Here is a 26,784-nt window from a genome sequence, read left to right as displayed (position 1 = left end):
GCCAAAGTAGCGACAGTGATTTAGTCTGTCTATCCGTCTATATGTCAAAATCATGTCTGTTGGTGCATGTATATTTTTGGTTATGTGTGTGGGTGTGTGTGTCTCTGAGTCTTTCTATCTGTATATATGTCTCTGTGTATGTGCAACTGTCTGTGGAAATCATCACCATGAATTTGGTATGTGCTCAACATTTTTAAAAAGACTTGGGGAAAATAATACGGTTGTGAACCTTGGTATCGGCTTTGGTTCAGTGGCAGTATCCTCGACTGAAAAACGCAAAAGACAGCCAAAGTTGCGACAGTGACCCTGCCTGTCTATCCATCTACTTGTCTAAGGCAATCTTTGTATATCTTGATCTGGGTGCCATGGTACATCAGTCATTGATTGTTGGTATGCAGGTGCAGCAGATGGTGAAGAAGGCAAATGGCATGTTCCCCTTCATAGCTAGGGGATTTGAGTATAGGAGCAGGGAGATCTTACTGCATTTGTACAGGGCCTCCGTGAGGCCACAACTGGAATACTGTGTTCAGTTTTGGTCTCCGAATCTGAGGAAGGACGTCCTTGTTATTGAGGGAGTACAGCGTAAGTTCACCAGCATGATTCCCGGGATGGCAGGACTGACATATGAGGAGAGACTGGATGAACTGGGCTGGTATCCACTGGAGTTTAGCAGAATGAGAGGAGATCAGAAGAAACATGAAAAATTATGACGAGATTGGACAGCTTAGAGGCTGGAAGAATGTTCTCGGTGCTGGGGAGTTCGAGACCAAGGATCACAGTCTAAGAGTAAGGGGTAAGCCATTTAGAAACCGAGATGAAGAGAAACGTCTTCAGTGAGAGAGTGGATAACCTCTGAAATTTTTCACTGCAGAAAGTCGTTGAGGCCAGTTCATTAGATATATTCAAAAGAGAGTTAGGTATTGCCCTTACGGCTAAAGGGATGAAGGGGTATAGAGAGGAAGCAGGAAAGGGGTACTGAGGTTGAATGATCAGCCATGATGTTATTGAATGGTAATGCAGGCTCGAAGGGCCGAATGGCATATTCCTGCACCTAATTTCTATGTTTCTATGTTGAAGCGTGTATATTTTTGGTTATTGTGTGTGCGTGTGTCTGTGCATGTCTATCTGTATGTATGTCTCTGTGTATATGCAACTGTCTGTGGAAATCATCACCATGAATTTGGTACGTCCCGGAACTTTTTAAAAAACTTGGGGAAAATAATACAGTTGTGAACGTTGGTATCGGTTTTGGTTCAGTGGTTCCACTCTCGACTGAATCAGGAGGTTGTGTGTGTAAGTCCCACTCCTGAGACTTGAACCCATAATCTTGGCTGACACTCAAATTCAGTACTTGGGCAATGTTGCATTGTTGAAGCTGTTGACCATCGGCTGAAATTTTCAATTGATGCTCCATCTGCACCCTCGGGTAGATGTGCAAGTTCCCAGAGCCTTAGTCGAAATATAATAGGAGAGTTGCGCCCGTGTCAATGTAACGAAAAATGTTTGTAAATGCTCCCTGAAATCCGATATGTCTGGAGCTGAATCCCAGATTCTCACAGAGGCTGAGTCCAACCCATGACAGGATCAGGACCAGGATGGCCGAGTGGTAAAGGCGTTAGACTTAAGATCTAATGGGTTTATACCCGCGTGGGTTCGAACCCCACTCCTGGTAATTCCTTAATTAAACAGATATTTTTCTCATCCTGCTCAGTGATTCCCAATTTTCATCTGCTGAATCTCTAGTTTTCTGTAACTATGTGACACTCTGAGCAGATAATGAAATTAAATTGTGAAATGTCTCTGCCGCTCTCTCTCTTTCGAGAGCTGTGCATGTGTTTGTGTGTTTGAGTCTTTGTCTCTCTCTGACCCACTCTGTCTATCGCTGTCTCTCAATCTGTCTCTTTCTCATGGTATCTAGTACTGTTGCAATGGGATTCTCTCAGACTCTCTGTCTGACTGTCTCTCTGTGTCCCATTATCTCTGTCTGTCCATGTCTTTGCCTGTCTCTGTTAGTCCCTGTCTCTAACCTGATAAGTATTTCCATTATTTTCTGTGTTTGTCTCTATGTCTCTCTCTCTCTATCTGTCTTTCTCTCTATCTGTCGCCCTCTTTTTCACTCTCATTGTCCCTGTCATTTTCTCTGTCATTCCATCAATATTTGCCCCCCCCTCTCTTTTTGGAGCACGCAAATACATCTCTGTGTATGTATGTGTTTGAGTCTTTTACTCATTCAGTCTGATCCTCCCTTTCAGTCTCAAACTTTCTGTCTCTCTTTGTCTCTATCTCGCTGTCTGTCTCTCCCTGTTTCCCTGTTTGTCTCTGGTTCTGAATCTGTCTGTCTCTTTCTCACGGTGTCCAGTTCTGTTCGAAAGGGATTCACTCAGTCTCTCTGTCTGACTGTCTCACTCTTTCCCATCATCTCTCTCTGTCTATGTTTCTGCCTATCTGTCTCTCTTTGCCTGTCGCTGGTCGTTGCTACCTCTAACCTGCTGAGTATTTCCATCATTTTCTGTTTATATCTGTCTCTCTCTCTATCTGTCGCTCTCTCTCTATCTGTCTCTCTCCTTGTCACTGTCTTTCTCTCACTCTTTCCCTCTCTCTCTTTATAGATCACACACACATCTCTGTATATGTAGGTGTTTGAGTCTTTTTCTCACTGAGTCTGCCTCACTTTTCAGTCTCACCCTTTCTGTCTCGCGTTGTCTCTCTCTCTCGCTGTCTGTCGATCTCTGTTTGCCGGTTTGTCTCTGTCGATCAATGTGTCTGTCGACTTCTGTTGACAGCTCGATTACTGCTCTAACGCAACCCATATCCTCGTCCGTGTTGTGGTGATTTTCCCCGCTTGTTATACGGGAGAACCGGGTTCCATTTCCCGACGGCGCAGCAGTTTTTTCAAAATGTCGAATTTTACTTCTGTTTCTTGGTATAGATTTTATTAAAAAGATCCAGAGCAATATAGAACAGTAAAAATACAGCAAGAGGAGATTGCCTCTTCAGATTTTTTGCAAACGGAGACTTTTTCAGGATTCTGTGGCCGTCTGCTGCACAGAGATGGACGACTGAGTTTTTTCTGAGTAACATTTAAAGTGCCAGAGACGCAGTAATTGTGGCCGAGTGGTTAAAGCGATGGATTAGAAATACTTTGGGTTTTCTGCGCGTAGGTTAGAATCCTGCCGACTACGATTCTCAGCATTTTTCATTCCATTTTACATTTTAACCAGGTTTTGGCAAAAATGATCCGGAGATAGATGGAATAACGTCCCACACCTTTCAACACTGAAATTTTTTTCACATTTCTATTAGTCTGCAATATTCACGATACATACGGATAGAAAAATGCAAATATCACCCAATGTAGTGACTCAGCCTGTCTATCCTTCGATATGTCTAAGGCATCTGTGCATGTCAGTTGGTGCATGTATATTTTTGGTTATGTGTGTGTGTGTGTGTGTTTGTGTCTGTGTCTGTCTATCTGTATATATGTATCTGTGTATGTGCAACTATCTGTGGAAATCATCACCATGAATTTGGTATGTCCTGAAACTTGTTCAAAAGACTTGGAGAAAATAATACGTTTGTGAACTTTTGTTTCGGCTCTGGTTCAGTGGCAGCATTCTCGACGGAAAAACGCAAAGGCCAGCCAAAGTAGCGACAGGGACCCTGCCTGTCTATCCGTCTATTTGTCTAAGGCACTCTGTGTATATCTTGATCTGGGTGTCATGCTACATCTGTCATTGAAAGTGGGCATGCAAGTACAACAGGCGGTGAAGAAGGCAAATGGCATGTTCGCCTTCATAGCTAGGGGATTTGAATATAGGAGCAGGGAAGTCTTCCTGCAGTTGTACACGTTAAATATTTTGTTAGTTTTGGTCTCCAAATCTGAGGAAGGACGTCCTTGCTATTAATGGAGCGCAGCGAATGTTCACCAGCTTGATTCCAGGGATGGCAGGACTGACATATTAGGATAGACTGGATCAACTCTGCTGGTATCCACTGGAGTTTAGAAGAATGAGAGGGGATCTCATAGAAACATATAAAATTCTGACGAGATTGGACAAGTGAGAGGCCGGAAGAATGTTGCTGTTGCTGGGGAGTTCGAGAACCAGGGGTCACAGTCTAAGAATAAGCGGTAAGCCATTTAGAACCAAGATGAGGAGAAACAGCTTCATTCAGAGAGTGGTTAACCTGTGGAATTCTCTACCGCAGAAAGTTGTTGAAGCCAGTTCGTTAGCTATATTGAAGAGTGAGTCAGATATGGCCCTTACGGCTCAAGGGATCAAGGGATATGGAGAGAAAGGAGGATATAGGTACTGAGGTTGAAAGATCAGCTATGATCTTATTGAATGGTGGTGCAGGCTCGAAGGGCCAACGGCTTACTCCTGCAACTAATTTATATGTTTCTATGATTCTATGTTAATGCGTGTATATTTTTGGTTATTTTATGTGTGTGTGTGTCTGTGTATTTCTATCTGTATCTATGTCTCTGTGTATGTGCAACGCTCTATGGAAATCATCACCAAGAATTTGGTATGTCCTGGAACATTTATAAAAACTTGGGGAAAATAATACGGTTGTGATCTTTGGTATCGGCTTTGTTTCAGTGGCTCCATTCAAAAGGTCGTGTGTGTAAGTCCCTCTCCTGAGACTTGAGCGCATCATCTTGGCTGACAGTCAAATGCAGTACTTAGGGAATTTTGCATTGTTGAAGCTGTTGACCATCGGATGAAATGTAAAATTGAAGCTCCGCCTGCACTCTCGGATGGCTGTGAAAGGTCCAGAGCATTACTCGAAAAAGAATAGGAGAGTTGCCCCGTGTCAGTATCACGAAAAATGTTCGAAAATGCTCCCTTACACCCTCTGTCTATGGGGGTGGAGTTGAAGCCCAAATTCTGACAGAGACAAAGCCCGTTTCTGCCAGGCCCAGGATGGCCGAGTGGTTAAGGTGTTGGACTTAAAATCCAATGGATTTATAACTGCCCGGGTTCGAACCCCACAACTGGTAATTGTTTAATTAAACAGAGATTATTTCCCAGGCTGCTCATGATACCCGATTTACCTCTGTTGCATGTGCATGTTTCGGTGACACTCTGAGCAGATAATGAAATGTATCTGCGTCGCTCAGTCTCCACCTCTCTCTTTCGAAAGCTGTGTATGTGTTTGAGTCTTTGTCGCTCGAAGTCTGCCTCTGTCTCGTTCTCACTGTGTCCAATTCTGTTCCAAAGGGATTCTCTCAGACTCTCTGTCTGACCGTCTCTCTCTTTACCTGTCTGTGTTGGTCACTGTCTCTCACCTGATGAGTCATTCTATCATTTTCTGTTTTTATTTCTATGCCTCTCTCTCTCGCTCTCTCTCTCTCTCTCTCTATCTGTCTTTCTCTATATCTGTCTCCCTCTTTGTCTCTGTCTTTTTCTTGTCATTCCATCACTATTTGCCTCCCTCTCTTTATGGAGCACGCAAACACATCTCTGTGTATGTAAGTATTTGATTCTTTGTCTCAATCAGTCTGACCCTCCCTCTCAGTCTAAAACTTTCTGTCTATCTCTGTCTCTATCTCGCTGTCTGTCTCTCCCTGTTTCCCTGTTTGTCTCTGTCTCTCAATATGTCTGTCTCTTTCTCACGGTGTCCAGTTCTGTTCGAATGGGATTCTCTCAATCTCTCTGTCTGACTGTCTCTCTCTATTCCATCATCTCTGTCTGTCTATGCCTCTGCCTGTCTGTATCTCTTTGCCTGAGGCTGTTAGTTCCTGTCTCTAACCTGCTGAGTATTTCCATCATTGTCTGTTTATATCTTTGTCTCTCTCTATATCTGTCGCTCTCTCTCTATCTGTCTCTGTCCTTGTCACTGTCATTAACACTGTCTTTGTCTCACTCTTTCCCTCTCTCTCTTTATAGAGCACACACATATCTCTGTATATGTATGTGTTTGAGATTTTTTCTCACTGCGTCTGCCTCTTCTTCTGAGTCTCACACTTTCTGTCTCTCGTTCTCTCTATCTCGTTGTCTGTCTCTCCCTGTTTGTCGGTTTGTCTCTGTCTCTCAATGTGTCTCGCTACTTCTCATGGAGTCCAGTTCTCTTCACAGTTCGATACCTGCTTTGACTAAACCCACATTCGTTGGTATAGTGCTTAGTATCCCGGCCTGTTATGCAGAAGACAGGGTTTCAATTCTCCAACGGACAGGAAGCTTTTTCAAAATGTAGGATTTTACTTCTGTTTCTTGGTATAGATTCATATTAAAAAGTTCCAGTGCAATGCAGAATAGTAAAAATATAGGAAGAGGAGATTTTTTCAGAATTCTGTGTCATCTGCTGCAGAGAGGTGGATGATTGAGTTTTATCTGAGTAACATTTAAAGAACTAATGAGTCAGTAGTCGTGACCAAGAGGTTACAGCGATAAACTCGAAAATCCATCGTATTTTTCCGCTGAAGGTCGAAACCTGCCGACTACGATTCTCAGCATTTTTCATTCCATTTCACAATTTAACCAGGTCTCTGCAAAACTCATCCTGAGATAGATGGAATAACGTCCCACACCTTTCAAAACTGTCATTTTTTAAATCATTTTATTAAACTGCAATATTCACGATACTTTCGTGTAGAAAAACGCAAAAATCAGCCAAAGTTGCGACAGTGATTCAGCCTGGCTATCCCTCTCGATGTCTAAGACATCTGTCCTTGTCCGTTGTTGCGAGTATATTTTTGCTTATGTGTGTGTGTGTCTGTGTCTGTCTATCTGTATATATATATATATATCTGTGTATGTGCAACTGTCTGTATAAATCATCACCATGAATTTGGTATGTCATGGAACTTCTTAAAAAGATTTGATGAAAATAATAGGGTTGTGAACTTTGATATCGGCTTTGGTTGAGTGGCGGTATTCTCGACTGAATCAGGAGTTTGTGTGTTTCAGTCCCACTCCTGAGACTAGAGCAGATAATCTTGGCAGACACTTAAGTGCAGTACTTGGGGAATTTTGCAATGTTGAAGCTGTTGACTTTCGGAAGATATTTTAAATTAAAGCTCCGTCTGCACCCTCGGGTGGATCACAGCATTACTCGAAAAAGAATAGGAGAGTTGCCCCCGTGTCAATATTACGAAAAATGTTCCTAAATGCTCACTGAAACCCGGTGTGTTTGTGTGTCTGTGGGGTGGAGTTGAAGCCCAGATTCTCACAGAGACAGAATCGAAACACTGGAAGGACCAGGGTGGCCGAGTGGTTAAGGCGTTGGCCTTAAAATTCAATGGGATTTTCCCACGCGAGTTCGGTCCCCACTCCTCGAATCTCTTTAATTTATCACTGATTTTGCCCCATGCTGATCAGTGATACCTGAGTTTCATCTGCAGAATCAACAATTTTCTGTTGCTCTGTGACATTCTGAGCCGAAAATGAAATGAAATTGTGAAATGTATCTGTGTATCTCAGTCTCTGCCTTTCTGTCTTTAGAGAACTGTGCATGTGTTTGTGTGCTTGAGTCTGAGTCTGCCTCTCCCTGACTCACTCTGTTTGTGCCTGTTTTTCTGTTTGTCTCTGTCTCTCAATCTGTCTCTTTCTCACGGTGCCCACGTCTGTTCCAATAGGATTCTCTCAGATTCTATGTCTGACTGTCTCTCTCTTTCCCATCATCTCTGCCCATGTCTTTGCCTGTCTCACTTTGTCCCTGTCTCTAACCTGATGAGTATTTTCATCATTTTCAGTTTTAGAAACATAGAAACATAGAAAATAGCTGCAGAATTAGGCCATTAGGCCCCTCGAGCCTGCGCCGCCATTCACTATGTTCATGGCTGACCATTCCTTCAGTTCCCCTTTCCTGCTTTCTCTCCATACCCCTTCACCCCTTATCCGTAAGGGCCATATCTAACTCCCTCTTGAATATAACCAATGAACTGGCATCAACAACTCTCTGCGGCAGGGAATTCCACAGGTCAACAACTCTCTTAGTGAAGAAGTTTCTCCTCATCTCAGTGCCAAATGGCCTACCCCTTATCCTAAGACTATGTCCCCTAGTTCTGGACTTCCCGAACATCGAGAACTTTCTTCCCGCATCTAACCTGTACAGGCCCGTCAAAATCTTATATATTTCTATGAGATCCCCTCTCATCATTCTAAACGCCAGTGAATAAAGGCACAGTTGATCGAATCTCTCCTCATATGACAGTCCTGCCATCCCTGGAATCAGTCTGTTGACAATATCGGACCGAGTCAGCATGAATTTATGAAAGGGAAATCATGCTTGATGAATCTTCTGGAATTTTTTGAGGATGTAACGAGTAGAGTGGACAAGGGAGAACCAGTGGATGTGGTGTATTTGGACTTTCAATAGGCTTTTGACAAGGTACCGCACAAGAGATTGGTGTACAAAGTCCAAGTGCATGGTATTGGGATTAATGTACTGACGTGAATAGAGAACTGTTTGGCAACTGGTTTGCTGCACTCCCTCAATAGCAAGAACGTCCTTCCTCAGACTATGAGACCAAAACTGAATACAATATACCAGGTCTGGCCTCACTAAGGCCTTGTACAACTGCAGTAAGGTCTCCCTGCTCCTTTATTCAAATCCCCTAGCTATGAAGGCCAGCTTTCCATTTGCATTCTTTACCACCTTCTGTACCTGCGTGCCCACTTTCAGTGACTGATGAACCATGACACCCAGGTCTCGTTGCACCTCCCCTTTTTCTAGTCTGCCGCCATTCAGATAATATTCTGCCTTCGTGTTTTTGCCCCCAAAATGGATAATCTCACATTTATCCACATTATACTGCATCTGCCATATATTTGCCCACTCACCTAACGTGTCCAAGTCACCCTGCAGCCTCTTAGCATCCTCCTCACAGCTCGGACCACCACCCAGTTTAGTGTCATCCACAAACTTGGAGATATTACACTCTATTCCTTCAACCAAATCGTTAATGTATATTGTAAAGAGTTGGGGTCCCAGCACTGAGCCCTGCGGCACCTCACTAGTAACTGCCAGCATTTCTGAAAATGACCTGTTTATCCAGATTCTCTGCTTCCTGTCTGCCAACCAGTTCTCTATCCAGGTCAGTACATTAATTCCAATATCATGCGCTTGGATTTTGTGCACCAATCTCTTGTGCGGGACCTTGTCAAAAGCCTATTGAAATCCCAATACACCACATCGACTGGTTCTCTCTTGTCCACTCTACTAGTTACATCCTCAAAAAATTCCAGAAAATTCGTCAAGCATGATTTCCCTTTCATAAATCTATGCTGACTCGGTCCGATCCTGTCAGTGCTTTCCAAATGGGCTGCTATATCATCCTTAATGATTGATTCCAACATTTTCCCCACTACTGATGTCAGGCTAACTGGTCTATAATTACCCGCTTTCTCTCTCCCTCCTTTTAAAAAAAAAGTGCCATCACATTAGCTACCCTCCAGTCAATAGGAATTGATACAGAGTCGATAGATTGTTGGAAAATGATCACCAATGCATCCACTATTTCTAGGGCCACTTCCTTAAGTACTCTGGGATGCAGACTATCAGGACCCAGGGATTTATCGGCCTTTATTCCCATCAATTTCCCGAACACAATTTCCCGCCAATAAGGATATCATTCAGTTCCTCATTCTCACTAGACTCACAGGCCCCTAGTACATTTTGAAGGTTTTTTGTATCTTCCTTTGTAAAGACAGAACCGAATTATTGTCTCTATCTCTCTCTATATCTGTCTTTCTCTCTATCTGTCTCCCCCTTTGAACATAAAAACATAAGAACATAAGAGTTAGGAACAGGAGTAGGCCATCTAGCCCCTCGAGCCTGCCCCGCCATTCAATAAGATCATGGCTGATCTGGTCGTGAACTCAGCTCCACTTACCCGCCCTCTCACCGTAATCCTTAATTCCCTTATTGATTAAAAATCTATCTATCTTTTACTTGAAAACATTCAATGAGCGAGCCTCAACTGCTTCCTTGGCAGAGAATTCCACAGATACACAAACCTCTGGGAGTAGAAATTTTTTCTCAACTCGGTTTTAAATTGACTCCTCCGTATTTTGAGGCTGTGCCCCCTAGTTCTAGTCACCCCGACCAGTGGAAACAATCTCTCTGCCTCTATATTGTCTATCCCTTTCATGATTTTAAATGTTTCTATAAGATCACCCCTCATCCGTCTGTACTCCAAGGAGTAAGGACCCAGTCGACTCAATCTATCATCATAAGGTAACCCCCTCTTTTCTGGAATCAGCCTAGTGAATCGTGTCTGTACCCCGTCCAAAGCTAGTATATCCTTCCTTAAGTAAGGTGACCAAAACTGCACGCAGTACTCAGGTGCGGCCTTACCAATACCTTATACAGTTGCAGCAAGACCTCCCTGCTTTTGTACTCCATCCCTTTCGCAATGAAGGCCAATATTCCATTCGCTTTTGGAATGCATGCACAAGGACCCCCAGGTCCCTTTGCTCCACAGCATGTTGTAATTTCTTCCCATTCAAATAATATTCCCTTTTATTGTTTTTTTTCCCAAAGTGGATGACCTCACACTTTCCGACATTGTATTCCATCTCCCAAACCTTAGCGCAATCGCTTAACCTATCCAAATCTCCTTGCAGTCTCTCTGAGTCCTCTACACACCCCGCTTTCCCACTAACCTTAGTGTCATCTGCAAATTTTGTTGCACTACACTCTGTCCCCTCTTCTAGGTCATCTATGTATATTGTAAACAGTTATGGTCCCAGCACTAATCCCTGTGGCACACCACTAACCACTGATTTCCAACCCGAAAAGGACCCATTTATCCTGACTCTCTGCTTTCAGTTCGCCAGCCAATTCTCTATCCATGCTAATATATTTCCTCTGACTCCGCGTACCTTTATCTTCTGTAGTAACCTTTTGTGAAGCACCTTATCGAATGCCATTTGGAAATCTAAATACACCACATCCATCGGTACACCTCTATCCACCATGCTCATTATATCCTCAAAGAATTCAAGTAATTTAGTTAAACATGATTTCCCCTTCATGAATCCATGCTGCGTCTGCTTGATTGCACTATTCTTAACTAGATGTCCCGCTATTTCTTCCTTAATGATAGTTTCAAGCATTTTCCCCACTACAGATGTTAAACTAACCGGCCTTTAGTTACCTGCCTTTTGCCTGCCCCGTTTTTTAAACAGAGGCGTTACATTAGCTGCTTTCCAATCCGCTGGTACCTCCCCAGAGTCCAGAGAATCTTGGTAGATTATAATGAATGCATCTGCTATAACTTCAGCCATCTCTTTTAGTACACTGGGATGTATTTCATCAGTACCAGGGGACTTGTCTACCGTCAGTCCCATTAGCCTGTCCAGCACTACTCCCCTAGTGATAGTGATTGTCTCTAGATCCTCCCTTCCCACATTCCTGTGGCCTGCAAATTTTGGCTTTGTTTTTGTGTCTTCCACTGTGAAGGCGGAAACAAAATAATTGTTTAATGTCTCAGCCATTTCCACATTTCCCCTTATTAAATCTCCCTTCTCATCTTCTGAGCGACCAACATTTACTTTAGTCACTCTCTTCCGTTTTATATATCGGTAAAAGCTTTTACTATCTGTTTTTATATTTTGCGCCAGTTACTTTCGTAATCTATCTTTCCTTTCTTTATTGCTTTCTTAGTCATTCTTTGCTGTCGTTTAAAATTTTCCCAATCTTGTAGTTTCCCACTAACCTTGGCCACCTTATACGGATTGGTTTTTAATTTGATACTCTCCTTTATTTCCTTGGTTATCCATGGATGGTTATCACTTCTTTTGCCTCCCCTCTTTTTCACTGGAATATATTTTTTTTGCGCACTATGAAAGAGCTACTTAAATGTCCTCCACTGTTCCTCAATTGTGCCACTGTTTAGTCCTTGTTTCCAGTCTACTTTAGCCAACTCTGCCCTCATCCCACTGTAGTCCCCTTTGTTTAAGCATCGTACCCTCGTTTCTGATACAACTTCCTCATCCTTAATCTGTATTACAAATTCAACCTTATCGTGATCATTCATTCCGAGAGGATCTTTTACGAGGAGATCGTTTATTTTTCCTGTCTCATTACACAGGACCAGATTCAAGATGGCTTGCTCCCTTTTAGGCTCTGTTACATACTGTTCTAAGAAACAGTCCCGTATGCATTATATGAATTGGCTCTCTCTTTGTTCCTGTCTTTGTGCCTGCCATTCCATCACTATTTGCCTCCCTCTCTTTATGGAGCACACAAACACATCTCTGTATATGTATGTGTTTGAGTCTTTCTGTTATTCAGTCTGACCTTCCATCTCAGTCTCAAAGTCTCTGTTTCTCTTTGTCTCTTTCTCGCTGTCTGTCTCTCCCTGTTTCCTTGTCTCTCAACGTATCTGTCTCTTTCTCACGATGTCCAGTTCTGTTCCAATGGGATTCACTCAGTCTCTCTGTCTGACTGTCGCTCTCATTCCCATCATCTCTGTCTGTCCATGTCTCTACCTGTCTCTCTCTTTGCCTGTCTCTGTTAGTTACTGCCTCTAACCTGCTGAGTATTTCCATCAATTTCTGTTTATATCTCTGTCTATCTCTCTATCTGTCGCTCACTCTTTCTCTGTCTCTCTCTTTGTCACTGTCTTTGTCACTGTCTTTCTCTCACTCTTTCCCTCTCTCTCTTTAAAGAGCACATACACACACATCTCTGTATATGTGTGTGTTTGTGTCTTTTTCTCACTCAGTCTGCCTCTCCTTCTCAGTCTCATACTTTCTGTCTCGCGTTGTCTCTATCTCGCTGTCTGTCTCTCCCTGTTTGTCGGAAGTCTCTGTCTCTCAAAGTGCCTGTCGCCTTTTCATGGTGTCCAGTTCTGTTCACAGCTCGATTCCTGCTCTGACAAAACAAATGCCCGTCAGTTCCTCGTTAGTGTAGTAGTTAGTATCCCTTCCTATTACGCGTGAGGTCGGGGTTCAATACCTTGACGAGGGTGGAGCTTTTTCAAAATGTTGAATATTGCTTCAAAATGTCCTGGAACTTTAGAAAAAGACTTGTGGAAAGTAATACGGATGTGAGCTTTGGTTCAGTGGCAGCATTCTCGGCTGAATCAGGAGGTTGTGTGTGTCAGTCCGACTCTTGAGACTTGAGCATATAATCTTGGCTGACGCTCAAATGCAGTACTTGGGCAATTTTGCATTGTTGAAGCTGTTGACTTTCGGATGAAATGTTAAATTGAATCTCCGTCTGCACCCTCGGGTAGATGTGAAAGTTCCCAGAGCATTACTCGAAAAAGAATAGGAGAGTTGCCCCTGTGTCAATATTACTACAAATGTTTGAAAATGCTCATTGAAAACCGATGTCTGTGAGAGTGGATCTGCAGCCCAGATTCTCACAGAGACAAAATCCGAATACTGACAAAACCAGGATGGCCGAGTGGGTTAGGCGTTGGACATAAAATCCACTGGGTGTATAGCTGTGTGGGTTCGATACCCCACTCTTGGTAAATCTTTAAATTCAAACCGATTTCCTCCCATCCTGCTCAGTAATACGCAAATGTATTCTGTTGAATCTGTACATGTCGATAATTTTATAACATTCTCAACTGACAAAGAAATGGGATCATGCAATGTTTCTGTGCCTCTCACTCTCTGTGTTAAGAGAGCTCTTTATGTGTTTGTGTTTGAGTCTGACTCACTCTGTCTGAGGAATTATGAGCTGAATTTAGGGATCCTGCAGCTAAGTTAACAAATAGAACATCAAAGGTAGCAATTTCAGGATAGCTACCACTGACACCTGCTAGTCAGAGTAGGAATCGCAGGATAGCTCAGATGAATGTGTGGTGCAGAATGGAGGGATTCAATTTCCTGGGACATTGGAACCGGTTCAGGGGGAGCTGGGACCAGTGCAAACCAGACGCTCTGCACCTGGACAGAACCAATGTCCACGGGGGAGAGTTGCTCGTGTTGTTAGGGAGGGGTTAAACTAATATGGCAGTGGGATGGGAACCTATGCAGGGAGACAGAGGGAAGTAAAATGGGGGCTGAAAAGTAAAGGTGGAGGGCAGAGAAACCCAAGGCAAAAATCAAAAAGGGCCATTTTGCAGCAAAATTATAAAGGGACAAGGTGTGTTAAGATAACAAGCCTGAAGGCACTGTGCCTCAATGCGAGGAGTATTCGTAATAAGGTGGACAAATTAACTGCACAGGCAGCAATGAATGAATATGATGTAATTGGCATCACAGAGAAATGGCTCCAGGGTGACGAAGGCTGGGAACGCAACATCCAGGGATATTCACCAATCAGGAAAGATAGACAGAAAGGAAAAGGAGGTGGGGTGGCATAGCTGGTTGAAGAGGAAATTAACCCAATAGTAAGGAAGGACATTCGCGTGGATTCTGTGTGGGTGGAGCTGCGGAATATCAAAGGGAAGAAAACGCTAGTGGGAGTTGTGTATCACCAAACAATAGTAGTGAGTTTGGGGACAGCATCAAACAAGAAAGCAGGGATGTGTGCAATATAGCTACAGAAGTTATCATGGGCGACTTTAATTTACATATAGATTGGACTAACCAAACTGGTAGCAATGCGGTGGAGGATTTGCTGGAGTGAATTCGGGATGGTTTACTTGACCAATATGTCGAGGAACCATCTAGAGGGCTGGCCATCCTAGACTGGTTGATGTGTAATGAGAAAGGACTAATTAACAATCTTGTTGTGTGAGGCCCCTTGGGGAAAAGTAACCATAATAAGGTAGAAATATTTGTTAAGGTGGAGAGTGAAACAATTAATTCTGAGACTGGGGTCCTGAACTTAAGGAAAGGTAACTTCGATGGTATGAGACATGAATTGGCTAGAATAGACTGGGAAATGATACTTAAAGGGTTGATGGCAGATAGGCAATGGAAAACATTTAAAATCACATGGATGAACTTCAACAATTGGACATCCCTGTCTGGAGTAAAAAAAATAAAACGGGAAAGGTGGCTCAACCGTGGTTAACAAGGGAAATTAAGGATAGTGTTAAATCCAAGGAAGAGGCATATAAATTGGTCAGAAAAAGCATCAACCTGAGGACGGGGAGAAATTTAGATTTCAGCACAGGAGGACAAAGGGTTTAATTCGGAGGAGGAAAATAGAGTATGAGAGGAAGCTTGCTGGGAACATAAACACTTCTATAGATATGTGAAGAGAAAAAGATTAGTGAAGGCAAACGTAGGTCCCTTGCAGTCAGATTCAGGTGAATTTATAATGGGGAACAAAGAAATGGTAGACCAGTTGAACAAATACATTGGCTCTGCATTCACGAAGGAAGACACGCATAACCTTCTGGAAATAGTACGTGGCCGAGGGGCTAGTGAGAAGCAGGAACTGAAGGAAATCCTTATTTGTGGGAAATTTTGTTCGGAAAATTGATGGGACTAAAGGCCGATACATCCCCGGGGCCTGATGGTCTGCATCCCAGAATACTTAAGGAATTGGCCCGAGAAATAGTGGATGCATTGGTGATCATTTTCTAACAGTCCATCAACTATAGATCAGTTCGTATGGACTGGAGGTTAGCGAATGTAACACCACATTTTGAAAAAGAAGGGAGAGAGAAAACAGGTAATTACAGACCAGTTAGCCTGACATCAGTAGTGGGGAAAATATTGTAATCAATTATTAAAGATGAAATAGCAGCACATTTGGAAAGCACTATCAGGATCAGTCCAAATCAGCATGAATTTATGAAAGGGAAATCATGCTTGACAAATCTTTTAGAATTTTGTGAGGATGTAACTAGTAGAGCGGACAAGGGAGAACCAGTGAATGTGGTGTAGTGGGACTTACAAAAGACTTTTGACAAGGTCCCACACAAGAGGTTGGTGTGCAAAATTAAAGCACATGGCATTGGAGGTAATGTATTGATGTGGATAGAGAACTGGCTGACAGAGTCGGGATAAACGGGTTCTTTTCGCAATGGCGGGCAATGATTAGTTGGGTGTCGCATGGCTTAGTGCTGGGTCCCCAGCAATTTACAATGTACATCAATGACTTAGATGAAGGAATTGTGTCTAATATCTCCAATTTTGCAGATGACATGATGCTGGATGGCGTTGTGATATGTGAGGAGGATGCTAAGAGGCTGCAGGGTGACTTGGACAGGTTAGGTGAGTGGGCAATTGCGTGGCAGATGTCGTGTAATAACGATAAATGTGAGGTTATGCATTTTCTTGGCAAAAACACGAAGGCAGAATGTTATCTGAATGGCGGATGATTAGGCAAAGGGGAAGTGCAACGAGATCCGGGTGTCATGGTACATCAATCATTGAAGGTTGGCATGCAGGTGCAGCAGACAGAAAGAAGGCAAATAGCATGTTGGCCCCATATCTTGGGGATTTGAATATAGCAGCAGAGCGGTGTTGTTGCAGCTGTACAGGGCCTAGGTGAGGCCTCACCTGGGATAATGTATTCAGTTTTGTTCTAATCTGAGGAAGGACGTTCTTACTATTGAGGGAGTGCAGCGAAGGTTCACCAGACTGATTTCCGGGATGGCAGGACTGACATCAGAGGAGAGATAGGATCGACTGGGTCTGTATTCACTGGAGTTTAGACGCTTGAGAGGGGACCTTAGAAAAATATAAAATTCTGATGGGACTGGACAAGTTCGATGCAGGAAGAATGTTCCCGATTTTGGAGGAGTTCAGATCCAGTGGTCACATCTAAGGACAAGGAATAAGCCATTTAGGACCGAGATGAGGAGAAACTTCTTCACTCAGAGAGTTGTTAACCTGTGGAATTCTCTTCTGCAGAACGTTGTTGATGCCAGTTCATCAGATATATTCAAGAGGGAGTTGGATATGGCCCTTAAGGTAAAGGGATCAAGGGATATGGAGCGAAAGCAGGAAAGGGGTACTGAGTTGAATGATCAGCCATGATCTTATTGAATGTTGGTGCAGGCTCGAAGGGGCGAATGGTCTATTCCCGCAACAGTTTTCTATGTTTCTATGTTTCTATGTTTCAGGGTGCATGCATCTAATGGCCCAGTGTGCTGTGCCATTTCTTTCAACTGGGTGCTATTTATTGTACCTGTAACTCGCCCGGTTTGTATCTGATCCATATCGTGTCTCACCTGACCAATCATCCATCTCCCATCAGCATGACATGTGTCTCTTTTCCTGTCCTCGGCATCGTCCTCTCAATTCCTGCTTATTTTGCTCGTTAATTTTTCGTGCATGGCCTTCCAATACGGCTACACGCTCTAGCATTTTTTTGGGATGTTTTAGATCCTAACTCTGAAGATTCTATCCCAATCCTGGCCTGTTTCCTGATTAGTAACTCCGTTGTTCCCCTCAAACTTTCTACACCTGCCTGGATCGCCTCTATATCTGGTGCAACTACTAGAGATGTCCCTTTAAAGTTAAGACGTCATTCGCTGTATATCTCCTCTGTCTTCCTTCTTTGTGTCTCAGCTTCTTGTGTTACTCCCTTGCTCCTGATGCGTCGCTAGATATTCTCAGGATTGTGTCTAGCAATCGTATTTACAACGCTTTAGTCTTGTGGTTATTTTTTTCTGGCTGATTAATTTATGCTCACAGGTAACATTTCATGCTACACATTGTCAAATAACAACATTACTTCTGTTCCAGGTTTAACTATTTCCCAAGGTTAATTCCCCTGGTTTACAATATTCAGGTAACATTTTTTACACACTTATCTTATGGCTTCAAGACAAACGCTCCCGACACTTAGATGCCGCCCCCTAGATGCTGCTTTATGTAGTTGTTGTACCCTCCGCTGTGGTTAAATGCTTCTGGGCCCCCTCGGGGCGGCCTTGTAGCTTGTCCTTGTAGAATCGGAAGGAAGGTGATGATCACGTTTATATTCTGTTGATAAAGCACATCTTGGATATTCCAGGTTTTAGTTAGAGTCTTACCATTTCCATTTCAACCGGATTTTCCTTTCACTAGCCACTGTATTGGTTCTGCAATTGCTGTGGTTATGCACAAAATTCCTACAATAGCTAAAGAACCCCAGTACCTTACAAACCCCTCAGACTGGTTTTGGTCGGGGCATAATCCTAATGCCCTCCTTCCCGACATTGGACATGGTCCGATTTCCTTGGGATATTTCGTGTCCCAGGTACTGTACCACAAATTGTACGATTTGTGCCTTTTTGGGATTTAGTTTACATCCTGCTTTCCATTATCTCAAATGTATTTTTCATTACTAGAACAGAGTCTAGCACGTAGGCTTTGATAACTGCTTTCTGTTGTCTCAAATGCTCCAGTTTCATAGCCTTTACGTCTCAGTTTCTATGGTTCTTCAACCACCGTATCTGAAGTCACAAGTTCAACTTATATTTTCCTTTGTTCTAAAGTGCTAAAGCCTGCCATTTTAATCTTTAATTTTTTTCAAAATTCCTTTTGCAATTTCGCAGATAGCTCCCCACTTGCCCAGGAGTTTGACCTGATCCCTGAAGGTATTTCTACATTGTTTCCAAACATTATAGTTTTATTTCTTTTTTTTAAGAGATCAGATTTAACTTTTGATTTTAAATGTATCTAATTTTGTTGCGTATTTTCTTAAATAGTTGTACTTGAAATCTTCACAACAAAATTAACTCTTCACTGCTTCCATCCTAATTTCTGCTCCCTTTTTGTAGTATTTGTATTTATTGTTGGATTATGAAATGTCAAATATGATAATACTGTTTTTTAATCGGACTTATCATTTATGCTTATAGTGATTCACAGATCACAGAATGCAAATTACTTTTTTTATAATTATGTGCCTCACTTCTGCTTTAGAAGCTGAACATCAGAAACTCGAATCTTTTGCGCTGTAACTGCAATTTTGTGATACAGTATCTCATAAATGTAATTATTTAAAGCTTCAGCTTCTGCCGCAGTATGTTTACTTTTATTAAAAGTCTTCCAAACCCAAGATTTTCCAATACAACCAAAATGTTTATCAAGGAGAATCACCACAAATATCTCAAAATCCCAATTCAAATATGCCAATCTTTTATTTAAAAATATTTTTACTGAGCTCGAAGCTTTCGCATGAAGATTTTACACAAAGAAATATGGGGGCGTACTTCCCAAGACCGCAGCCTTGAGTCACCCACGCAGGATTCTTTTTTTAAGGCATTACAATTTCCCTTCTCCGTTCTTTATCTCATTCCTAGACGAAATGTATTGTCTTTCAAACAAATGTAATCAATGATTACATGTTTTCTTTTGACAAGTGAGCGTGTCGAAATGTTTTTTTTAAACCATCGGGACCACACATTTTTTATCTTTTGCTCAACAAACCTATCCTTTGTGCATTTCCTAGCTCCATAACATATCATCTGAATAAATCCACACCTGGGTTTCTAAATTAAAATGTAATTCAAATCTAGGTTCACACTTTCTTAAAACTTCCTTCATACAGGACAACACTGCAAAGGGTTAAAACAAATCACTCTTTCTGAAAAAGTGGGTGGAGCCATAACAACAGACAGCTCTACCACTTTCTGAAGCAGGCTTACAGACACATGAAAAATTCATTAATTCCCACCTCAAATATTTCGCAGCCAAAAATCACACAAGCACTTTCATTCAAAGACAGACATTCACAAAAGTCTCTCTTCATTCAACAAAGCTTATTGTTTGGCCGGCTCTATTTTTGGATCCATACTTCACTTAAGATAGTCACTAACATTTTGTGTTATGGACTTACGAAAAATATCTACTCAGCGAGCCTTCTGGCCCCCAATCAATCCTTTATTTTCCTCAGTCCTAATCATAACCCTGTTAGTGTGGGATACAAATTTGGGCCAAATTCCTCTGTCCATTCTCTTCTGTCATCTATATCTATTTTTATACTTACATCCTGTTGTCTTTTGTCACTTTCTCTGTCCATCTCACCTTCGGGTATCTTTCTATTCATCTTTCCGGCTGTTAAAATTATCTTTTTCCCTTCATCATATCCTGCCTTAACCATCTCTATGACCTTTTCAGATGTATCTCTCAGAAACTCTTCTGGTAGTTTATACCGAAGCCCTCCAAGGGCCTTGGCAGATTCCTTTGCCATTTCAGACATTGGGGCTTTTTCCCCAGTTCCTGTTTTACCATCTTTACTTAAGCAGAACTTTTTAAACCAATGCTTTTTAACTAGTGCTGTTTTTCCACCTTTAATTATGCGGAAATATTTACACTGAGGCTTTTTCCCCGATATCCCGTATGCGTACTTATTGTCCCAACAATTAGAGTACTTATTTACATTGTCCTGACGCGCCCCTCAACTGGATTTACTGGCTGCATGGACTCTACCTCAGATTCGTTGGATATCTGGTTACTTTGCGAGGAGAATTTCTCAAGGTAATTCTCTACTCACTCGTTATTCGGTTGGTTTGGCTTTTTGAGTCTAATCTGCCCGTCGAATAGATCCTGTTGACTGCGCCACGTTGTTAGAGTTAACTTCAAACCACCACTCGGAGATACAAGCTGACAGGTGAGCTACCCTTGAAGGAATGCTCAGAGAAACTGCCAGAGACATCTTATTTTATAAAGTTTCAGATTATAGTCTTACTTAAATAGGCAAGTTACAATTAATACGTGCTGATTGATTAATACATGATTATCTGGTAGGTTGCTTCCTCCAATCTGGCCTCTATAGGTTTAATTATTAATTCAGGATACGTGTTGTTATGATTCTTTTTATTTAACTTGTATCGTATTACAGAATTCAAATTCGATGTTATCTGTGTCTGTGCCCAGCTCCCAAGACCTTTGGTCTACGCATTGGAACATCTGACCCTCTGCGGATGGCATCCCACACATGCTTCCCATTGATTGAAAAACAGGCTGTGGGATCCATTTTAAAAATCTGCTAACTCCATTTTAAAACATCCCAATTATTATTATTAATTGTAATTATAATTTTTGTTCTGCCCTTTCAATCTATTATGGGGTATCTTATCGAAGGCTTTTGGAAATCTAGATAAATTACATCTACTACATTACGTTAGTTTACGCTATCTGTTACTTCTTCGAAAAATTCAAAGAATTTGGTCAATTCAAGACTTTCCCTTTTATAATCCATGCTGACTATTCATTTTTGGTTTCAAGTTGTTCTTCCACCTTCTCCTTTAGTAGGGAATCCATTATTTTTCCTCCCAACGATGTTAAGTTGACTGGACTATAGTTCCTCAGACACGTTCTACCTCCCTTCTTAAAAATAGGTGTTACATTAGGTATCTGCCAATCCTCCGGCACTGCACTTTATTCTAACGAAGTATTAAATATGTTTCTTAATGCCTCTGCTATCTCTTCCCTCGATGTAATTTGTCCGAAGCCGGCATTTTATCCAATTTCGGTTTGATTAGTTTATATAATATTTTCCCTCTTGTTATTTTAAATGCATTTATTTCATTTCTAATATCATCCAATGTCATGTCCACCTGTGTTGACTCCCTGATAAATACTGATGCAAAGTAATTGTTTAATATTTCTTCCTATCTCTGCCTGTGGACAACCTTATGAGCGACGTACCTTGGTATGTATTGTGGATGTCCTCCACGCAATCTTTATCCTTATCGTTGGGCAGGAGCAGTATCTCATTCTCAGCCTCTCCTCAGTTATCGCTACACGGCACCCAATCAACCACGGACTTTCCTGAACCTGCGTTTTTCTGTGGGATGTGACTGTTTTCTGGATTATATCACTTATCCTGTGTGTTTCAGAGTGTGTCGAACTCGCACTCCAGCCCAATTGCGCTGAGCCAGAGTGAATAAAGCAGAGACATTTCCTGCAGATGTGGGAAAGTGGGACAGATTTGATGTCCACAAACTCATACACACTACAGTCTCGACTCATTGTCTACCCTGCCATCTTTAGTTATTTTTTTATAAATTTATTTGCTTATTTACACACTGAATTAATTTAATTACTTAGTTTTTATTCAATGGTTATTTATAATGATATTAATTAATTAGTAATTATAGTTAAATTATTAATTTAATAAAGTATTGTTATTGCTCCCAGGTCTTAGTGTAGACCAAGCTTCGAGAAAAAAGGTAATACTCACCAAACGTTCATCGACCGGCTGTAATTTGGAGGCCAAAGCAGCACCTCCTTCAACCACTGTTCCCATTCAAACTCTCACCAAATTCCGTTTAATATCACTGTGCAGAACACACTGAGAATCACAAGTCAGTGTTTAGTTTTATATCTTTGGAGCCACACACAAATTACAAGAGCTGTCTCAGCTCCATGCCCATTGCTGGCAGTAATTAGCACCTATTTCAGACTAACACTTACAGCTGACTGGTGGTTAACTACTACTAACAGGCAGTTTCTGCTAATTTCTGTATTTAAAGTTCTAAGTTCAATTCAAAACTTTAATCTAAATTTCCCTTCTTACAGCTAATACTCAGCTAGACTCACCACGGACTTACCACCGAATCTCACTTTCCCTACGTTCCCATGTTGACCACTCTCTTTGTGCACTCCGTTTAAGATCAGGACGTGATGATGGAGTAAACTCTGGCATGGTCTGCTGGGCCGAAAGGGTCGGGGTGAGGAAGGTCGCTCTGTAAATTTGCAGTCCACAGGCAGACGGGCTGCTAACTTTTGTTTTGTTTGAGTATCTATCTCTCCTCTGTAGCAGGCAAGTATTATTGCATCGCCTTTCTTCATTTTATTTTTATTCTGACTATCCCACCATGTCCTCTGTCTGTCGGGTAAGTCTTCTTTCTTTTATTAAGAAATCCAAACTGATAATGTCCAGTATAAATAAAACAGCTGTCAATGGAATGGGTTAATTCCACTACAGGTTTGTAAGAAGGTCTGACGTAATTACGTGACTTCGGGTATTCATCTGAAAATATTTCCCCAAGTCTTTGTGCTTTCAAAACTTGATAAGAAATTAGGAATCCGTTAAAATAGCAGAAATTATTAGTAAAGTTGTCATAATAAAACGTTTTCATCAGGAAAGGCAGCATTTTAGATTAAACTCCAATTTCTCTACACATCCAATTCAAATACTTGCCAACGAGTTTTTCATTGATTTAAAGCGAGACCACACATTTTTAATAGCTATTCTGTTTACAGAAATCCAATTTCCACGCAATCTATATACATTCCAGCAGTTTGGTTTTTTTACGATCCCGTTTACTGAGCAAATCTTGTGTTTTATTTCTCTCAGCACAAAATCTAAACTTCGGTGCCGGTCCATCGTTTTTAAGAATTCTGTAACTCCCAGTTTTTTCTTTCTGTGCTGAGTTCGCCTAGCTTACTACTTTTCCCCCTTTTGAATCGGAACTTAATCATTTTTTGATGACCTTACTCCAGTCCATCGTTAAACATCGTTGTTTCTCTTTCTCAGCACAAAGCTTTGTCGGGTTTAACTCGTAAGTTTTTATATTTAAACCAATATCTTTTTCACAGCCAATTTAAATCTCATTTCTTCAAATTCGTTTTTGTAATTTGATGATCTTCCTCCAGTCCATTTTCCTCAACATCTTTGTTTCTCTTTCAAGCTGCTGCAGCTTTCAAGTTCGCATTTGTATCTTTTGGTAAAAACTAACTGTCCTTTGTAAATTCAATTTGCTTTTCCAACATTTTTCTTTTCTTTTAATAATTTTCCATTTATTTTAGCTTGCATTTTATCCCACTGGCCAGTTTTCCTAGGATCCTGGGGTCCCACCCCACATTTTAGCTCGAATTCCTTTTTGCTTACACTACACACGATCAATACCAGCTTCACTGTGTTATTACCATGTCACGCTTCAGGTCATACGCCGTATATTTCCTCTAACGATCGCTGGGGTACACTCTCCCTTTAGTTGTATTCCTTCTTTTTCAGGCAATACACCTATCCCACCCTTGGTTTTCAGCCTTTTGTGGTTCGTTATAACTTGTCCTGCAGCTTACCCCTTCGAATTCTTTATACAGATCACCTCCTTCCCCGTCAATGCTACAGCCATGTTGCTCCTTTCAGAGTACAACACTGCTTATCTGGTGCTATCCAAGTTCCTCCCTTCTGAATCAGATATCTTGGATATTCCTCACACTGTTTATGGATCGGACCTAACTCAGTCTTCCACCCTTGAAAACGATTCTACCCGATACACCGTCCAAGGTTTCGTTTCATTTCTATTTTTCCTCAGCAAAGGCAAGACCAATCCCACTGGTCTAATATCTTCACTTCTTTCTCCTTCCTTAGGGGACAAATCCCCATTCCTATTGGCTGCATCACATCAAAGCCTATGACTTGGTTCCCCGAAACCTTTTTCTCAGTTGTCCTTCATGAATAAACAAAGGAATTTGATTACTCTCTCTCTTGTCTAGTCCCTTCTGTACCACATTCATCATAAATGTCACAGAGGCTACACACAATACCACCAGTAAGCCACATCGTGTTCCCATTCACTTTCTGTATCTATTCTGTTTACTCCTGCTAACCTTGCTGTGGCTCCTATTCTGAGCTATCCTGTCAGCTGTCACTTTACTGTCGAATTAAACAGCTTCTCCTTGTTTTCCCCATCTTCCTCATCCCTTGGTTCCTGTGTTCTATTCTTTACTAACACATCCTTTACTAATTCTCTTCCAATTTTGTCTATTAACTGTGAATATCTCCCTTCACATAATCTAGTTGATCGATTCAAGCTCATGTTTAAATCTTTTGATTTCAATTCACAATTTAAAAACACACATTGTTAGATAATACATTTCCTGATTCAGTTACTTCTAGTCCATAAAATGTGGGTTCTTTTACTGGATGGGACAGGTCGAGTCTTTTTGTGAGGTGGGATGTCATTTTATTTAAGTCCCACATATGATGATCACTATCAGCGTTTGTACTTGGCAAACCAATAGTTAACATTACTGATCAACATACGACATTTCTTACTTTAAAATAACCTGCTGTCATTACCTTTTAAGTTTGTATTGAAGTATGACATAATGTTCTTGAATTACTTATTGTCCTGGTGTGATACTAACTCTTTAAGTGAACACTATTAATTTAGTGTTTGGGGTCAGGATGTGTCCCAACCCACCTGGTTCAGGGGGGTCTTCCTGGTCTCCCAATCTTTCCAAGGAGCAGGCTTTAGGGTTCTTTCTCTATTACCACTAAAATGATGCTTTTGAGGGTCTATACCTCGGTTTATCACGATTCCAAAACTATCCCTTTTGAGGTCCTCTGCTTCCTGCTGGAGATGGCCTCTCACTTGGATTCATGTTTTGTTATGGAGCCTGTGAGGTCTGGCCTCTTTATCTCCCACCTTCAGCTTGTAGCTGATCTGTACACAGCCATGGCCACCTTGTCCAGACACAGACAGGCTGGCTTCTTTTGTTTTTAGCCCCTCTACAAGCTTTCTTTGTTCAGTACTTAGTGGAGGCCTTGAAACTGACGACCATTCTAGCTGTAAGGAAATCCTAATTTGATCAGCATTCTCGCCACTGTTAATTCTAATGCCTCTGACAGGTAGCAGTGTGTTTAACTCCATCATGATTATTTCAAAGTCGCATTTTCTATGGAGAATGTGTCACGGCCTTGATGGTTTAAAAAGTTCTCTCACTCTCCTGAGCCACATTAGCCATTTCATGTTGTGCTGTTGTCGATAACGGAGCATGCCTGAGACTCGTTCACACACACACGCAGCGGTATCACAGTATCATGCCCAATGGGACATCTGATCCAAGCCATTTGAGGTGTACTTATCAAAAGATCGTGGGGTGTCTGAAGATCTTTGTTCATCTCCCTCTGCACAGTCCCGATGTCTGGGGTAGTGGCCAGGCGATTTAATTCAGTTTTCTTATTGTTCAGTGTAGGCAATGACACAAACATCTGAGAGAGAAATCTTAGCAATTTCCTACACTTCCCTGACTTTAACAAGAATTTACATTAACACCAGATTGTACCCAGGTGATTTATGACAATGAGTTAAGAAACATTTCTATTTGGAGGTGTAACTTTCCTGTTTTCCTCGTATATCCTCACTCATTTCCTCTCATTACATTTTATACAGTGTTCACCATTTCATTCATGAGCCCTTAGGAACTTTACTGTCTAATACAATATTATCATACTTTCTTTAAACATCGATCAAATAATCCCACTTGGTTCAAGTTTTGACCCAGTTTCTTTGTTTAATTTTATTTAACCAAACCTCTTCTTGGACCTTTTATTCTCCAAAATATGTCAGAGAGCAATTCAGTCTACAAGAGGAAGGATGTTAGTTACCTTTAGCATAACAGTCACCCCCAAAAACTTATTACTGAATACATAGTTTGGACAGAACCACAGAGACGGGACCTTTTCAAAAATAAAACTTAATGATCTCAATTTTCAGCTAAATTTTCCTTCCCATGTGTTTGACCAGCGACGCTTTGCAATACATATATATATATATATAAAATCAGTATTAATTTCACAAACAAATTATGCCCAGACATGGTCATTTTACCAAGAAGACAAAAGTAACAATTGCGTTTGAATGCAAGTCATTTATCTTCCCCTTCGAGCAGTGTGACTTGGACAATAGGATTACATCGGATATACGACACAGAAACTGGCCATTCGGCCCAACCAGTCCATGCCGGCGTTTATGCTCCACTCGAGCTACCTCACTTCTTTCCTCATCTAACTATATCCACATAACCCTCGATTCCCTTCTCCCTCATATACTTGTCTAGCCTCCCCTTAAATGCATCGATACTATTCGCTTCAACCCCTCCCTGTGGCAGCGAGTTGCACATTCTCACCACTCTCTGGGTAGAGGTTTCTTCTTAATTCCCTATTTGATTTCTTGGTGACTATCTTATGTTGATGGCCTCTAATCCTGCTGGTCCCCACAAGTGGAAACACTGTATCTACTCTATC

At 41.6% G+C, this 26,784-nt stretch overlaps 1 non-coding gene and 1 pseudogene across 1 annotated transcript; one reads left to right on the top strand and one right to left on the bottom strand.

Annotated features, from left to right (window-relative positions):
- The window catches only part of LOC139235532 (Ig heavy chain C region-like), a 65,647-nt pseudogene that overhangs the window by 12,620 nt on the left and 26,243 nt on the right, over positions 1–26,784 (bottom strand).
- On the top strand, positions 1,590–1,672 carry trnal-uaa (transfer RNA leucine (anticodon UAA)). Its single transcript has one exon. It is a non-coding gene; the product is annotated as a tRNA-Leu (tRNA).

The sequence above is a fragment of the Pristiophorus japonicus genome, chromosome 23, assembly GCF_044704955.1.
Source record: "Pristiophorus japonicus isolate sPriJap1 chromosome 23, sPriJap1.hap1, whole genome shotgun sequence".
Taxonomy (NCBI): domain Eukaryota; kingdom Metazoa; phylum Chordata; class Chondrichthyes; family Pristiophoridae; genus Pristiophorus; species Pristiophorus japonicus.
This window is presented reverse-complemented; position numbering and strand designations above follow the sequence as displayed.